Raw genomic sequence first — 18,706 nt, 5'->3', positions numbered from 1 at the left:
AAACTTGCATTTTATTATACTTAAATTTAATGGGCCACAAAACTGCATACTCAAAGTCTTTCTGTGAAATCTAATTAAAAAGCTCGAAATTTTTACATGGAGGTGAAGCTAATATGTATAAGCGTTAAAAAAAATAAATAAAAAAAAATATAAGGAGCAGAGATGACCACCTGAGTTTTGTTTTCTTCTGTAGCTAATACTTTCCTAAGTAAACTCTAACAGGTTTAAAAGCAGCATTCGACAGCATTATGTTGCGAAAAAAATACCCTTGCAGTTTTATTTCTTAAAAATTTCTGTTATAGTATTATTTTTCACAAAATTATTAACGTATTTTACTAACCTTCAGACGTAGAATCCATTTGTTTTTTTTTTTTTTTTTGGTTTCCTATTCTCTAATGTTGTACTTGGGAGAAGGTCACACTAGAAATTAATAAAAAGATAGGACTTAGGGTACAACAGGTCGTCACAGTTAACAGTTTTCGCTTCTTAGGTGCTTCCTTTAGTCAACTCAATGTCAAAAAAGGCCTATCTAGAAACTTTATTTTCTCGAATTTTCACCGCACTTTTGGAATTCGGCCGCACTGTGCAGCGGTACGAAGCGTAGGGTTAGTAGTCGGGCAGCACTTTTGATGCAATGATAATAACGAATGCTGCGCGCGCACAGGAAACAGAGGTACCAACAGAATTGCGTGACAATAGCGCAATTTAATGGCTGAAAAGTCACAAGGTCCTATTCTATAGATATATGGATAGATAGATAGTAGCTAAATACACTGCAGGTGTATGGAAAAACGGATGCGGCTTAAAGTGATGGTATGAATAGAGGAAGCGGCGAGAACGCGGGAGAATGCTTTTTGTTGCTTGTGCTCATTAAACATTGATGAATAGAACAAATGTTGGCGGACGCAGCGCAGCGACGGCATTACTACATACAATTAGACTAACTAATGAGGGGCAGTTTAACTGGAAATAAAATGTTTTAACTTAGTACAAAAGAAATTGAATAAGGTGGCTCTTGAGTTGGCGAATTGAGGTTAAATTTTTAGTTAAAAACTGTTACTAAAAGATTACCCCGCTGCACTGAGAAAAAGGTTAAAATACGTCAACTAAATATATTTAATATATTTCTCTCAAAACAAGATATGTGTAACTACAATAGAACTATCTGTTGATATTCTAACTACCTTTTTTAAAGAAATTACTCCAAAAAGGGTTAAAAAGACACTTAACAGGAGGTGTAAAAAGATAAAATTTCTTAAGAAAAAATCGCTCTCCACATTTTACGTTAAACCACTTGAACACAAAAGTTCGGTGTATAAACCAGCTCTTAATCGCATACGTTTATAATGGGTTTAACCCAAATTTAGATGAAGATTTGATCCACTCGTTTTTTTTTTTTGATCTTCGTTGACCTTAAGTGCAATTTCCTGCCAAAAGTTTTAGCTTTCAGCTTTCTGAAAGACTGTTTTGATGTTATATGCATGGAGACGGTAACGCCGGTAAATATGTTTAACTGTGGATAAGTGCTAACCATAAATGGTGCAAACTGCCATTAATCTTCCTCATCTTGATCTTGATTTTAATTCGAACCTCAATCTCAATCTCAATCCCAATCTTAATTTTAACCTGTTCGTAGCCTTTTCCGAGTTGGATAAGGAAGCAAAGCAATTTGGTCTGGTGGTTAACGAGGACAAGGCGAAGTATCTGCTGTCAAACAATCAGCGCATTCGCGCCTTGGCACCTACGACACTGTTGACAGTTATACTTTCGGGAAAGTGGAGAGAAAGATCTTTCGGAAGATTTACGGGCCTTTACGCGTTGGCGATGGCGAGTACCGCAGACGATGGAACGATGAGCTGTATGAGTTTTACAACGCCATGGGCATAGTGCAGCGAATTAAAATACAGCGGCTCCGTTGACTTGACATTTTCAATTGCCGTCGGTTGGCACACAGATGGGAACCTAGTCAAATAAGAAGAAATTCTTCACTTTCTTTTTTTTTAATTCTCGGTTTACTCTAGAGTTGTTAAAGGAATCTTCCGGTATTTTTTCAATTTTGGGACTTTTTGAGACCGTTCGTGCTTTATATATCGGGAAAATTTAATTAAATAGGCGGTAAGACAATAAATAAAATATCGCTCACCGACGATAGCATATTTTCTCGGATAGCTAGACAGAAAAACAATTCAGTCACTCTCCTCTTTTTCGGTTTCTGATTGATTCGAAGAGAGGTTGAGTTACACAGGGTCGTATAGAATTACCAGACAGATGTGGTACATACTTAGAAATCAGCCAAGAAATACCTTTAAACTGACGACTGTCTGCGTAGGTCTACATAAAAAAAAAACAGTTGAACACTTCCTAGGCGAGTGTACAGTGCAGGCAAGAGTGAGCCGATAAAAAATGTTTATGTCAAAAAATCTTTCTACTTGCAGATGCCTCCATTAAAAACTTTGAGTATGAAGTAAAGGGATAGCAGATGTACGTAGAGCTTCTATTGGCATTTAAATTGTTCTAATCATAATCATTCTTTACTCAACCAATATTTGTTGCAACCAGTGTTGCCAGATATTTAAAAAAAAATAACTGTAAATTTCCGTGGAAAAAAACTGTATTTTCAGCAAAGATTTTCGATGATAAGATTTCAACTAAATTAATACGGGACCACCTATGAGGTAACACCTTTCCTTTAAAAAACGAATTATAAAAATCGGTTAATGTGGTCCAAAGGCATGCGGTAACATACATCAAAAAAAAAAAAAACAAAAAAACTATTCCGACGAATTGATATCTAACCTTTCCCTTTTTTGTGAAGTCGGTTAAAAGAAGAAAATAGTACTTTAAAAAAAAAAAAAAATTTAATATATTTTTAATTTCAAAACAAGACCTAAATATTAAAAAAAATTAATAATTAAGAAAAAAAGGCAAATTGGATCTTAAAACTGAAATGAAAAAAATATATATTTTTCTTTTTGAAACAATAAAATCTAAAAATTAAAAGAAAATGAAATTAACAAAAGAATTTATTTATTGAACTAAAAAAAATAGGTTTGTAAAAATGAAATGAAATTAAAAAATATCTTTCTCTTATAAGCAATAAAATCTAAAAATATAAAGAAAATTTAACAAAAAAAGAACAAAATATTGAAAAACGAACAAAGTATTATAAGTTCCTAAAAATTAAATGAAATTAAATATATGCAATTTTTTTAAATAATAACATCTAAAAAGTAAATTAAGGAAGAAAAAAATTGTATTAAAAAAGAAAAGCTACGTAAAATAAGGGTAAAAAATTATACGAAATTAAAAATATATATTTTTCTTTAAAAAAATACAATCAAAAAATTAAAAGAAAATAAATCAAAAAAGATTGTCTTACGAAAAACCATTTACTACCCGAGTCAGAATTGCCCTGTAAGCTATATTTTGTTTTAATGAAATTCAGTTTGATTATTTTTTGCAAATGGCTTAATTAATTTTATTGAGCACGTGATTCGATACCTCAAATTAAGTATCTCGAGAAGCAGTATTTTTAAAAAATCTTTAGTCCTTAAAATACCAGAGAGTGCTGGAATTTCCTAGTTTTCGGTTTTGTTTTTTGTTCGAGTGAGGAAACGTTTTCCTTCATCGGTAATTTTTTTCTTAAAAATTTACTTACAAAAAACCGATAGAGAAATGTTAATTTATTCGTTCAAATCGCGCAAAATAATTTCTAGTAGGTGGCAATTTAAACAACTGTAAGCTTGTGTAAAAACCTGTAATTTGCAGTTAAAACTTCGAGTCTGGCAACATCCTTCGCATAAACCGAACTCATGTGCTAACTTAATAGCACAGATTTGCAATTTTATTTGGATTTTACTTTTCACTATTTTCATTTTATTGCCAAATGGGCGACATGAAATCGTTTGCATGATTCAACAAATTCAGCTGTTAATTTCCGTCTACTGAATTTTATAACCACAAACATTCCATTACACAAAACCATCTTTAATTTACTATCTTAACCGCGCTAACACCGCTAACTATATACATATAAACGCATGTATGTACGAGTATTATCCATACACACAATGAAATGACTTACGATATCGCAAACGCATGACTTTGGAGAAAGGATACGCTTACGAGCCACCCATATGCATTCGACTTTATGATAAATGCTGCCACTGTATTTATGTATTAATACATATATATACTCAAACTTTCAGTATTCTACGAGGTGACGCCAATCGCCTGGCACGTCGAACTTGCCAAACCGAATTGTAAAAACAACAATAACATATCTACACATTTTGCCGCAGTATTTCATCACCTTCCGCCGTTTTGCCGCTTACTTAAGTGTCGCATAAAAAATGGTGGCAAACAAATGGCATAGAGAGTTCGCTTTTACTCATTCTTCTTCTGTTAGCTTACATCGAATCATAACACGAGCCGCAGTCTATTGGGAAAACATCGTTCTCGGAATGTGAAAATGGAGGAGGTGCCTACTAGGGATGCCAGTCCCGGGATCCCAGTGTTTTTGACGTCCCGGGATCCCAAAAAATTTTAAATATCGAATTGATAGTAAGAACTTGTTTAAGAACTTGAACTATTATTTTATTAAAATAGCGTTTTGACTACAATGAACACAAAGCTTGAAACTGTACTTTTAAATTGCACCACCCTGAGCCTTTTTTAAAGAAGATTTAAATGAATGGACTTACAGCGTCGCTAATGTAAACGAAACAAAGCGTTTTCGGAAAAACCTAGATAATTTGTTTAAATTAATCTACTCCTAACTTCTCAAATCGAAAAAAACTTATAATTTAGCCGACGTGGTGGTAAAAGAAGTTCAAATATTTTGTAATGAAGGAGATAGGGGTCATTATCTTAATATGGCTTATGGCTACCTTTTGACAGTTATGCCTAAAATGTTGAGGTCGAGAGATGTTTTTCATCAACAGGTTTTTGTATGTAATTACTTCAGGTCAAGATTAGAAGACTCCGCTCGGAATACTTTGCTGCTCTTATGTCCGCATTTAAAGTGCAATAATAAACCGGCAAACCGGCAAACCACCAACCTCCAACATGTATTTTAAACCGCTGAATCCTAATCTGAGGTCCGTTTGACTCGTACACCAGCCAAATGTTGTGTAAATTGCGAAAAAAATTGTAAAAAACTCTACATTTCCTTATGGAGTAGAATAAATATGTTTTTGCTTTTGTTTATTTAACTCTTTTTTTTTTATTAATCAATACTATTTGTATCAAAATTTTTTAAATTTTAATCTGAATTTTTAGAAAAATTTTGGGTATGCTGTAGGGTGGGCCGAAAATCCGCTATTTTGTGCTTCTTCTTTTATTTTTTTATTACATAGCCGATATAAAAAGTTAAACATTTAGATAAGAATTTTTGTAAATTTTTGTAGTTTGAAAGTTTGACTTATGTGGGGTTTTTATAAAAAGATAACAAAAAAAATTTAAATATTTGACAAAAAACACCATGCACTCATTTTTGATCGCCAGTGTATGCGTTCCTCAATCGCATGGGTTTTTAAATACAATTTAAAAATGTATAACATTAACTCATTAAACGCGAAAGCAAAAGGGAAAATTTAGAGGAACCAAATTTTGGAGGATACTAAAAGTGAGGATATGTACAAAAACCCATAATAAAAAGTTTCGACCTCTATATTGGGGTGTCTGTACGAGCTGAAACATATATGTAACACTCTTGAATCTTTGTTATGTAATAAAAATTTGCATAACAACACTATTAGTCTGTGAAATTCGAGCGTGACATATATGTAACACTAGCTTTTAAAGAGTTAAGATTTGTCCGTATTAGTAAATATGTGAGTTTTACAATCAGTTTAACGTAAATTTTAAATAATTGTATTAAATGGTATGTTTAATTGATTTTAATTGATTTCACTTATTGGATTTTTACTCATATTCATTCTCAATGTGAATCCCGGGATAAATCCTGGCAACCCGCTATTATTTAAAAAATATCCCGAAATCCTGGGATCACAATTTTCCGCATATTTTGGCATACCTACTACGTACTAATATGGAGCGCGTTACACAAACATACACGCGCCAAAGCAAATACACTTGGGGAAAATGAAGCTGGGACACACACACACACACACACACGCAAGATGAGCGTTATGACCACATACATATGTATATACACTAACATACGCAGTTATACGCCAACGCGCCTTACCGCCGTCACATTAAAGGAAATGACAAAGGATTCGCTAACGTGATCAGAAAAGTAAAATCCTTGAAATGCCGTTAAAACGGAAATTTTTATGCGTATAAAATGTTTGCTTTGTGGAGCGTATTCGTGTGTACATACAACCTCGGGACGCAATAATGTGTGTAAATTGTTACTAGTCATGTATGTATGTTTGCACAAACAAAAAGCGCAAAATTTCATAAAAACTGTGTAACATTTGACAAAATGTATTTGTACTTGCTGCTGATGCTTGATGATTTTTTTTTTTGTTGGCGATGAAAAGTTCACTTAAATTGACCTCTCTTTGGTACCCTAGAGGGAGCGAGCGTTGTCGAAGAAGTTGTTAGTGTTGGTGTTGGAAGCGACGTGCTACACATTTCAAGGACCATTGCGTACACTTAACGACATGGTGAGTTTTGTGGATATGATTGGTGATGTAAAAATAATGATGCAGTACAATCAGTCATTCATATTTAGGATCAGCGGGCGATAGCACTGCAAGTGAGTGTGTAGCAAAGTTTCAATGAATACCCAAAAAAAAAAAATAATCAATAAATGAGAAACTCATACATAAGTATAAAAAACGCTTTTTAAATTGAAATCCAATATTGGGGCTAGTACATATTCTCCGAAGCCCATAAATTAATATTTTTTTTTTTTTTTTTTGTAAAAAATATAGCATAACCAAATGGTTATAATACCGCTAGAGAAGTATAATAAGATTCCATTGAACTTTTCACGCCAAACCCGAAAAACTTTAGTTTCTCAGCAGGTGTAAAGTGGTTTACGCGTTTACAGGTGCTAATCAGTTATGCCTGAAAGTATGCAACATCAAAACCTTGAACAAATTTTCTTTTCTTGTCGCTAACCAGTTACATCCATATTCTTACAAAGTCACAACACTCAGCGCATCAATATTGTGATTTCTACTGCGCCTCAAAATATGCCGCTGGAAAATAAATTCTTAAATTTTTTTGTTCATTTCTTGAGCACTTGAAATCTAATTTTTGTGGCATATTTTAAGGCGATATAGAAATCATCATAGCAATGCGCTGTGATTTGTGACCTTGTTAGAATAAGGCAGCTAGTATACACTTTTCAAATCTCGTATTGAAGAAAATAATAATTTTCGGTGTGTCCTAAGCAATAAGGAGAGATTTTTTACCATTCTTCAATGCAGGAGGAAGTCGTAAAAATGACGCTCGTCTCTATTAGTCAGTTTGTCGATCCAGATACCGTCTCTTGTTCGTTAACACCTTCTTCCTTTTCGATTTGGAATGACTTAATCCGCTTAAAACCATCATGAACGCCGTCTGAGATATCATCCTTGCCGGCAAAAGAACTATGCGAGTTTTTGGCCAAGCTTCTCCTCCGATCTGTGCCATGCGCATTGATGTTGCGATTGTATGTTTTATGAGAAGCTATTCATGGCAAAATTATACTCGGAGTTTTGCCATTGCCTGCCGAGGGACGAACGTTATTAGAAAAAAAAGTTGATCTTCTTTTTTTGATGTTAGTCGGAACCTGGGCTCGATCCCAGGCCCAGCGAAAAACTAAAATATCTACATATATTTAATTTTTACCTGCTTTTATTAAGTTTCACCCATGTGTAATGAAATCTTTGAATCAATTTTTAACCAATTTCCCGATGAGGCGGAAGTGGCGGTCGATTTTTCTTTTTTTTTTTACTTATCACTAATACAAGCATGTCTTTAAACTATCATTATTTTTATTAATTTATGTAATTTTCATTTGTTTTTACTTTTTACAACTTAATTTTTTAACTTTGTTGTTTTTACAAAAAAATATTTTTTAGTAAAAATTTTTCCTTTTTTAGAAACATTTTTTTTCTTCTTTAATGCAATTTTTTCTTTTTTTAATAAATTTTCTTTTAGTTATCAGGTTACCAATTTTGTTTTAAAAATGCATATTTTTTATTTATTTTAATGTATAGAAGCTTGTTTTCAGTTTTTAATGCACATATTTCTCTTTTAGTTTTCGGATTATATTTTAAAGAAAAGAATTTTTAATTTCGTTTAATATTGAGAAACATATCTTTTTATTTAATGTAGTTTTTTATTTGTTTATCTAATTTTTTTTTAACTTAGATTTTATTATATTTTTATCATTTTATTTCAAATTTCTTTTAAGAACTAAATTATATAGCTTTACAAAAAAATTTGTATTGCATTTAATTTTTAAAATTTGATTTTTCCTTTTTTAAATTTATTTATTTCTTATTTAATTTTTTTTTTATGTTAGATATAAATATAATAAAATATAAAAAAAAAACTATTACCATTTAATTTTGAGAAACATTTTGTCGTTTTTTAATGAATCTTTTCTATTTACTTTTCTTTTAATTTTTAGAAGGAAAATATATTATTATTTTTAAAAAAAAAAAAATATATTTTTAATTTAATTGAATTTTTAGGAACTTATTTTGTTTTTTATATATATACATATTTTTTAAATTATATTATTTTGAAAAGAAAATATAGATTTTTAATTTCGATAATTGTTAGCAAATTTTTTTTTAATATTTTCTTTCTTTTTTTTAGATTCCATTGTATTAAAAGGAAACACATTTTTCAATTGTATTTAATTTTAAAAAATTTATTATTCTATTTATTATTATCATTGTTTTGCTTTTTTAAATTTATTTTATTTTTTTCTTTTTTCATTTAGTTTTCTTTAAAGATTTAGTTTCTATTGTTCAAAAAAAATATATATGTATATACATATATATATATATATATATATATATATATATTTACACCTTAAATTTCAGTAAATTTTTAGAAAACTTATTTCTAAAAGACAAACAGAGAAACGCTAAGACCTCCTCGTTAGCAGATCTTTCAATTAGCCTTTCGAAAGACAGAAAAAAGCTTTCAAGATAGTTGTCAGAATTGATAATTGTATTACGAAAGATTTTCCTCCTCGAAAAACTTTGGTGAGTTGAAAGACAGGTGCCTTTGTACTGCACTGTAAACCACCGATTTAACTCCACTGCCAACACGTCGGCGATCTACGATCCCAAATGGATGAGCTAAGCTACATCGCATCAAGGCGCATTTTTCTTTTGCTACCATGAAAATTATCCTTAACATATTTTTTCTTATTGCTATTTAGTTTTTTTTTTTTTTGTTTGGTTCTTATTGCATAATATAGAGCTTACTCGTAACTTTCTAAATCAATTGCCTTGCAGCTATGGGAATTTCCCACATTTCCATACATTCGTTGCGCTAATCCAAGCATATGTATGTGTGTGTGCCATGTTGTTGATTACCACCAAACTTTCGACGCTTGCTCGTGCCGCGATGACACACTCGTGGCTTAACTGTACACCTCAAGTGTGAAATATCCTAAATTATGTGCATGTTTACATGCGTGTCTGCGCGATGTGCGTACAAGTACTAAGTACTTCGTGAGCTGGTGTGTGCGCGTGATTTCGTTAAGGATTTGCGTGCGCACTACTAAAGAGAATAACTACGTGAGAATTTCGATTTTTTTGGTGACGCACTTAAGCATATGCGTGTGCGTATAAATGAATGTACAGATGTAAGTAAATAAGTGAATATGCGAGGCAGAGAACGCACGAAATGGACGCAACAAACGCGCTGGTTTTGTAAATATTTGATAAGAAATATTTTATTTATTTACTCAACCAGAAAAGTAGCAAGAAATTTGTGTAGCAAGAAACAAACGAAAAAAGTAAATAGTAAGCAGCCACAAATTGTGGGCGTTTGAGACGCCGAAGGGTGGCAAGTGGGGAAAAAATCCTGCACCGTTTTGCCTACGCCAACTGAGCGATGTGATTTTCGAAGCAGCGTCACTGCCGCTGCCCTCCATTACCGTTGTCGTTGAGTGAAATTAAAAATTTAAGAAGCACACGCCGCTCTTAAAGATGCGCGATAGTGGTACTACAGTAGCGGTAAGGACAATAAAAAACCTGAATGAACACAAAGGATAATTTGGGGAGCGAACAAGGCAAAATAATAATAAAAATGAAGAAAATGAAATCAACTCAAAACAAAAAAAAAAATGGTATATGAATGCTGAATGTTTGTTGTTACATGGAGAAGCCATTCGCCACCACCAGTAAGTATGATTGCGAAAAAATTGCTACTTGGCGGAAAATGAAAATCAACCGAGCGTAATATTGCGAACGGGAATTGAATGTACAAGCGATGTGCATGTGACCGACCGACCCCGGCCCCTCAATGCGGACAATACAAGGCGTACTTACATATCTAGGTACAAGTGACCACCTCGACTTAGTCGGGACAGTCGGGAATTGGTTGATGTTCGTTTTTGGTACTTGCAGAAAACGTTACCGTTACTTGAATGTTATTTGCACTTATTGCCACTTGGGGAGCTATGCAAGTGGAAGAGAGGATACGCATACGCAGACACGCAAGCGTAGATGAAAATAATAAAGGGCACTCGTAGATGGGCAGGAAGCTATTTTCATTTACATACATATGCACATATACGAAGAATGACAGGAAAGGGGAAGAGAAGAGAGAGAAAGAGAACATGAGTGCGCCCCCGAAGACAAATTGTCCTCGATTCATTTCTTTATTATAACCCTGATAGTTGTACATATGTTTGGATCTACTGAATTTAACATAACATTAGATCACATAACATAACAAATTAGAGATATTAAACTGATCAAATAACAAAACAAGAAATCAATTTTAAGTATTTGTGATTTGATTCGCTGTTTAATTCAAAAATCATTTTTTTTGTGATTTCTTAGCTGAGCTGAGATGGGTTGAGTTGATTTGAGATGAGTTAAGGTGAAGAAAATGAGGTGAATTGAAGTCAGGGCAGGTGAAATAAGGTGAGTTAAGTTGGGGATGCAGTGAGGTGAAAAGTGTAACATCTAAAAATTTAATGAAATAAAAAATGTTTACATACATATTTTTTTAATAATAAAAACTAAAAAAAAATTAAGTTATAAAAGAAAAAATAAATGTTTCTTAAAATACTTATATATATATATATATTAAAAGAATACTTTTGAAAACGAAGAAAGTGAAATTTTATAGCAACTCAAATTAAAAACCCAATAATAAAAGAAACTTAAAAAGAAAAAAAGTGTCTGAAATTAAAAAAGTATTTTTCTTTTTAAAACACTAAATTTTACAAATTAAAAGGAATTTAAGCTAAAAATAAACAAATTGGAAACAAGGAGCAACAAAATAAGTTCCTAAAAATATATGAGTAAATTTTTTTTTATTTTTTTTAATAACAAATGTAAAAATGAATAGAAAGTTCTAATAGGAAAAGAAAATAATGAAATAAAAAATAAATAAATAAGTTTCTAAAAGTAAATTGAATTAAGAATTCTAATTGAATTAAGAATCTAAACATTAAATTTAAAATAGCAGAAAAAAATATAAAACAAGTTTCTAAAAAACAATATATATGTATGTTTTTAAAGCAGTAAAAATGAAATAGAAAAATTAAAACTTTTAAATAAAAGACAGAGTAAAATAAAGAGTTTCTTAAAATAAATAAAATAATAAGAATATTTTTTCTTTTTAATTTCTAGCGAAGGAAGTCTGATGATATGTGGTGATCTCCGAAATAGCAGCATAACTATTACCGCTTAGCCTCTGTTGCCTTTTGCATTTTTCCTAACAAACAAATCGCGGTACAAAGCTCAATAATATTTATAAAAGCAAATATTATTAAACATTAAAATAACAAATAAATAATAAATAAAACAATTAATAATAAATAAATTAAATAAAATTAAATAATAAATTTCTAAAATTTAATGAAACTAAGCAATACAAAAACAATAAAATCTAAAAATTTAACGAAAATTGAATCGAGTACAAAAAAAAACAACATAAAATAAATTTCTAAAAATTAAATGGCATTGTAAAGTGAAAAGTATATTAAATTTAAAAACACAAACTCAATTAAATAAAGGAAGTAAAAAATTGTGCGACCCGAGCATTCGAACCACGCCAGTGAGATTTTCTCACTCAACCAATGCAGTCGCAGTGAAAGCAGAATGATGCAACATGCTCAAGCGCTTTCCATCAAAAGAGCTTTTCACCATAAAAGTTGACAAGGAAGCTTTTTTGTAAGACCTTCGAGCCATAATAATCAAAATCTTTCAATCTTTCTCGCCTACCGTCTTTCAATTCCCTTTCAAAAGACTTGCCATAATTGCCCTGTTAATCATCAATTTTATCTTTATCTCTATCTCTTCATCTCTCTATCCTTTCTTATCGTTATCTTTATGTTCATCCTCATCTTTTTCATTATCTTTTTCTTCTTCTTTTCTTCATCTACATATGCACCTTCACCTTCACCTTCACTCTAAATCTTAACTTAAAACCGCTGCCTAACACGTTTCTTTAATTCAGTATCAATACATATTAAAGTATACATTTACGAGCCATTTCCGTTCCCAGCCAAGCGCAATTTCCGCTGCATTCGCCATGTTGATTTTTAAATTCATTACCGCCGCTTCAATAGTCGAAAAAAATATACTTATAACAGAAAAATTTATGTTTGTATATCAAATGAAATAACGCAGAAAGTGAAGAAACTGGCGTGCGACTCAAAAAAAAAGTGTCTAAAAAAACAAGTAGGAAATTGCGGATTTGCATTTAATTTCAACAAAAAACAAATATTATATGAAAAACGAATGCTGCGCGCACTATGACAACCGGCTTACGAATGATATCGGTGTAGTAGGCGTAAAAGTTACCAAAGTGACAGCATTTCTTGTTCTAAAAAAAAGAAGCAAATAAATAAAGAAATTAAAGCTTGACCCCAACGAGCAGCAGCTGCAAGTTACTGCTAAGCGCGATAAACAGAAAAGGTCACATTTTCATTTGTGTTTGCCATTCTTTTCAAGGTTTTTTACAATTTCATTCGCTTTATTTTTATTTAGCGAAAATATTTATTCTCTTGCTAACTTTGTTGTTCTTGTAAAGTTTTCTTTTTGATTGCATTGCATGTGCGCACATGTTTAAAGATTTTTCTTATTATTTTCTTTTGGTTAACGTTGTCCCCGCCGCCATCATTGTCCACTCGAATGGCTATTCCAGTTGCCTATCTTTTTGTGGTACTTTTGCATCTTTTAATTCTGTTCGCAGTTTTTGCTTTTGTTGTTGGCTTTAGTTTGTTGCTGTTAACTGGACGATGGACTCTTATGCGCTCTGTTGTAGTTCTTTTGACCTTCCCACACAAAATGCGGAACAGCAAGGACGTTGCGCAGTGACGTAAATACAAAGATACAACTAGGAATATGTGTACGTATTTTGATGAGAAAATTTGCTCTACGCTTTTCACAAATAAATACAACAAAATTACCTGAATTACATTGCAGATATTCTGGACCCCAAACTTAATTGAAGAGTGAGTATTGAAGAGCGTCAAAAAAAGTCCCGGTGGCTCTCTATACAGCCAAAAGAAAAGAAACCATGAATTGTATTCTGGATGCGCACAGCTACATATAGTCTCATCCATACTATTCTATGGGGCGCTGATGTGGTGGCCAGGCCAGCCTTTACTAAGAATTTCGTGGTTAAAAAAACGAAGCACAATTCAAAAGTTAGCACAGCTTTTGCTGTAACGGGTGTAATTAGGTCGGATCTAAAGGATGTTTTGAACGTGCTTCTCGATTTATTACCAATAGATCTTTACAACGAAAACTCTGCCTTGCCTTGGGATTTTGGAAAGAAAGGCTGTAGGAACACAGTTCCATCCTAAACGCACTACCGGCTGAGAAAAAAGCGACTGCCGAAGAACTGAGTTAACCAGCCACCAAGTGGCAGTGACTGGACTCCGGTAGGGGTCCGGTTCTTGGCGGGCTTGTTTGTTTTTACGAACAGACTAAATATGGAATGCCTATATGGAGCAGGGATTTTCATTGAGTAATATATAATGTCTTATGCAGAAGACACGAGCCACGAGGGAGTTGCAATTTCGATTATAAAACAATTGCTTCCATACAATTAAGCTTTATGGAGGGAGGTATTCTTGTGAACATATCGCACACCGTCTTCAAAAGAGTCACAATGCAAAATAATACGATTGTCAGAAAATGCGAAAAACTATTTCTAGGGCGACTTTACCTTAGGTTTTTTTTTTTAAACAAATTATAACAAAACTTTGCTCCAGCTTTTGCTGAATGGTAAATAAAAGCGGAGGATGGTTCCGTGCGCAGAAGTGGAAAACTTGTGACTGCCATTCATCTGGGAGTGGCCAGAAGCGATTCTTGTGTGTACGGTTCAAATCGCAGCTCATATCGTACGGATATTTATATCCACGTATCCTCTGGGTAACAACCAAACACCCGTTTGGGAGCGAGCTAAAGTGAGAAGGCGGCACGGCAAACGTATAAAGGACTATGATTTTAAGGTATGCACCTGGAATATCCGGACCCTTAATGGGGAAGGTGCCTCTGCCCGGCTGGTTGATGTCCTCGGGAAGACAAAGGCTGACATCACCGCCATCCAAGAAATGTGTTGGACGGGGCAAGGCAAGCAATGTCTGGGGCCTTGCGACGTCTACTACAGCTGCCAGGTAAAGGAGCGCAAATTCGGCGTTAGATTCGTGGTAGGAGAAAGACTCCGCCGCCGAGTACTGGCGTTCACCCTGGTGGACGAACGTCTAGCCACAATCCGCATCAAAGCGAGATTCTTCAACATCTCGCTCATCTGCGCCCATACCCCGACGGAAGAGAAGGACGAGGCGCCACCCGCGACACGATGTTAAAATCGTGCTCGGCGATTTTAATGCCAAGATGGGCAAGGAAGGGATCTTTGGCGCCACTGTCGCCCCTGAGGCTGATCGACTTCGCCGGGGCCCGAATCATGATAATATGTAGTACTAGGTTCCAGCATAAGAACATCCACCAAGCTACATGGCTGTCTCCAGATCGAAAATCGAGAAACCAAATCGATCATGTTGTGACAGACGGAAGGCATGCTTCCAGCGTTTTAGACGTACGTACACTGCGAGGGCCAAACATCGACTCGGAGTACTATCTTGTTGTAGCCAAGATATGAACCCGCCTCTGTGCAGCACAAAATGTGCGCCCAACAGTGCTAGGAAAGCTCAATGTCGAAAAGCTGCAATCAAAACACACGGCCAATTTATTCGCCACTCGACTCACACACCTGCTCTCTCAGAGCACTCTCCAACAATTCGACATACGCGAGCAGTGGAACCACATTTACCGGTCATCAAGTACCGCCGCCGAAGAAGTAGTTGGATTTCAGCGAGCCCGAGAGAACAACTGATACGATGGGGAATGTCAAGAAGCCGCAGAGAAAAAAGACGTAACGCGAGCCATGTTGGACCGTTATAGGGAACTGAAGAAGGAAGCGAGACGTATTTGCCGCAATGAGAAAAGAGAGGTCGAAATACTGAGTGCGAAGAGCTTGAAATGCTAGCCGACAGGACAAACGCGCGAAAATTTTACCAGCGAGTTATGCGACTAACGGAAGTTTTCAAGACCACGGCGAACTCCTTTAAGAACAACAATGGCGACCTAGTGACCGATGTCCAGAACGTAGTTAAACTATGCAGGGATAACTTTTACACCCCTACTGAATTGAGTGTGAGTTCCGAGTCATATAGATTCGTAAGATACCATGCGGGGGTATTTTTTAAGAACAAAACTCTTTTTAAAGCTCTATTTGTTGGGACATTGAACTCAATTTGACACTTACTTTAAGATACACTTGCAGCAGGCTCATGAAAACGATATTTAAATTTTTATGTCTCAAATACTCATTGGAGCATTTTTTCGTGACGAAGTTATTTATTTAAAAAATTAAATTTCCTACAAGCGACACTGCGCATTTCCGAAACCGACAGCAGGATAGCAAACAAAGAACCAGTTTAGCTCACTAAATGCAAAGAGGCTGCGAAAGGTATTTTGTTTATTTCTTGTATTTTCTGGTTATTTGTTTACTACACGTTTGCCTAAACTTTATCTTATCTCACTTCCTTTTCCACCCAACCAATGGTCATAAATAATAATTTTCATGCGCGTGTTTGTCGTGCTAAATCCACTCGGTGAACACTGAAGACGCTCATACTAAAGCCACCTGCTGGCTGAGGAGCGGCGCTCGAACTGCTGTGTAGGTGGAAAAAAGGATTAAACAACTTGGATTAACAGTTGCAAAAAACAAAAAAAAAAACAAAAAACGAGAAGTGCGGCAATAGATTTAGGTAAGAAGGATGAAAAAAGAATCGTCGTTGTTGTTGTTCTTGTGGTTGCTTGAGGTAGTCCGCAACGCAGCAGAGCTTTAAGTTAGTTACATAATTATACTGCAGTATATTTTATAGACATAATATTTATTTACAAACATACATATAAAGCCTCTTTAATCCGTGCAGGGAAACCGCGGACTAGTGAATCAAATTTCTAGTTCCGTACTAGGTCTTTATCGCCAAAAAGGAAATAGACCGATATGAACTAGATCTCCACCAGTCCGAAATCGGCGAAAAGTGGTACTTTTGAAATACTAATTTTTTCAGTTTTTTTTTCAATAGAAATCGATATCTAAAGTGACGAATTTAGAAATGGTTCGGAACTATAGAAAAAGGGATGCAGAACGAACTAGATCTTGATTGTCGAATTTAGAACAAGTTCGGAACTATCGAATAAGGGATGCAGCGGGGGCTTGTTTACTTTACATAGATATGTGTTCGGCGGCTTTTTCGTTCAAATACGCTTCTATTCTGCGCTTCGCAGATGCTTTTTCATAGCTTGGTAATACAAAACTAAAGTTTGTGTTAACATTTCAACATCTTGCGACCGTCTGGAATCTAAGAAATAACAGCGAGCACCTCTGCTAACTCAGCTACAGCTAAAGGTATGTAAACGTACATTTCTTACAATCATTCAAACAAATTTAATTCCATATTGAAAACACATTTCTTACAATATAACTTAAAATCGCACACACGGAAGAAACACATAGATTGAAAAATCATGATACTTTTTTCTTTCGTCTGTCGATTTTTGAACTGGTTCGGAACTATAGAATTTAGGACTAGTTCGGAACTATCGAAAAAGGGATGCAGCGGGGGGCAATTGACACTTCCTAGGACATCGCCATGTTAAATTCGCCAGTTGCTTGCATGCAAAAGAGATTTATCGCGAACCAGTACTGGGTCTAAATGTACTAGAAGCGCATCAGTTCAGAACTAGAGATTTTCCCCACAGGGATAGCACACTCACACACACACTCGATAAAAACTTCTGTCAATGGCTGCTGCAGGCGCTTGGCAGCCTGAAATTATGCTGCTGAAAATGTTTTAAGGAACAGTTAATGGTGCAACTGACAGCATACATTTATATGTACATACATACACACATATGAGCTGAGAAAGTTAAAAGCTGCAGCAGTGGAAATGGAAAGCTTAAATAATTATTAAATAAATTGGGTAATTATAGCGTCTTTGGGTAAGTGAGACTCAACTGCATGGCAGCCATTAAAAGTACATACATAAATGCATGCAAACATACATATGTACTACGTGTGCGTAAACATGTGAAATACCCATTACATGCTAGGTTAACACATATGTAGTATAGAAGTATGTACATATGTATGTCCATTAGGGCGGCTCAATTAGTATGGGAGATTTTTTCGATTATGCGCGTATAGCACAGAAGGATTCTACGATTTAAAAGTGCTTCAATTTTGTATAAAAACATACTATAAGTGGTACTTTGGTATGAAGAATTCATTTCTGCACTTTTATTTTTCTTAAAGTTTCCACCAACGGGCGCAACAGTGAAAATTTTCACATTTTCTTCGCAACCTATTTTCGCAATTTGGCAAACTGCAAATTGGTTTTAGAACCATAGTTTCTTCAGAAAATTTGCTTAGAATTACACGTAGAAGCCTCTTATGCTATACGAGCACAGTATAAAAAAAATGACCAGCCCTAATGTCCATAAATACATAGATATGAAGTCTATGGCGCCAACGTAACGCATAAGCAAAGGAAACGAAATTTCGTCACACACACACACACACACGCACACACACACACACACACACACACGAATTTGTTAACTCCACTGCAAAGCCAAAATTGTTTTCAATGATTGTGTTGGCATTTTTAAGGTGCTCCTCGTGATTACGTTTGTAACTGTGTGAAAAATAGCTGTGTAACCTTTAAGCACTCATAGCCACAACGGCATCGTTTATCAGACGCTGTTTGCTGAATCCTTTTTAACGATGGCTATTAATTTCACTTTGACCCAACGAAAATGTTTGAGTTGCTTTTAATATCTGCGTCAAAAGCAGCGACAAGTAAAATGAATGGCAAATGGGTGAAAAAGAGAGGCAAGCAGACAGGACAGCAGGCATCAACATGCTTTAAGTAGCAACAACTGTACATGCGGCATGTATGTAGTTGATGTCGTGAGCTTTAAGCGCCTTGAGTTGGTATCATAACATTCGAATAGTCGAA

At 34.5% G+C, this 18,706-nt stretch overlaps 1 protein-coding gene across 1 annotated transcript in view; it reads right to left on the bottom strand.

Annotated features, from left to right (window-relative positions):
- LOC118735696 (semaphorin-1A) overlaps positions 1-18,706 on the bottom strand; it is a 620,249-nt gene that overhangs the window by 207,925 nt on the left and 393,618 nt on the right. The window lies entirely within an intron of this gene.

Source organism: Rhagoletis pomonella, unplaced genomic scaffold (genome assembly GCF_013731165.1).
Source record: "Rhagoletis pomonella isolate Grant_MI unplaced genomic scaffold, Rhpom_1.0 Rhpom_scaffold_00003, whole genome shotgun sequence".
In the NCBI taxonomy this organism is placed as follows: Eukaryota; Metazoa; Arthropoda; class Insecta; order Diptera; family Tephritidae; genus Rhagoletis; species Rhagoletis pomonella.
The sequence above is the reverse complement of the archived record's forward strand: the minus strand, read 5'-3'. Positions and strand labels throughout refer to the sequence as shown.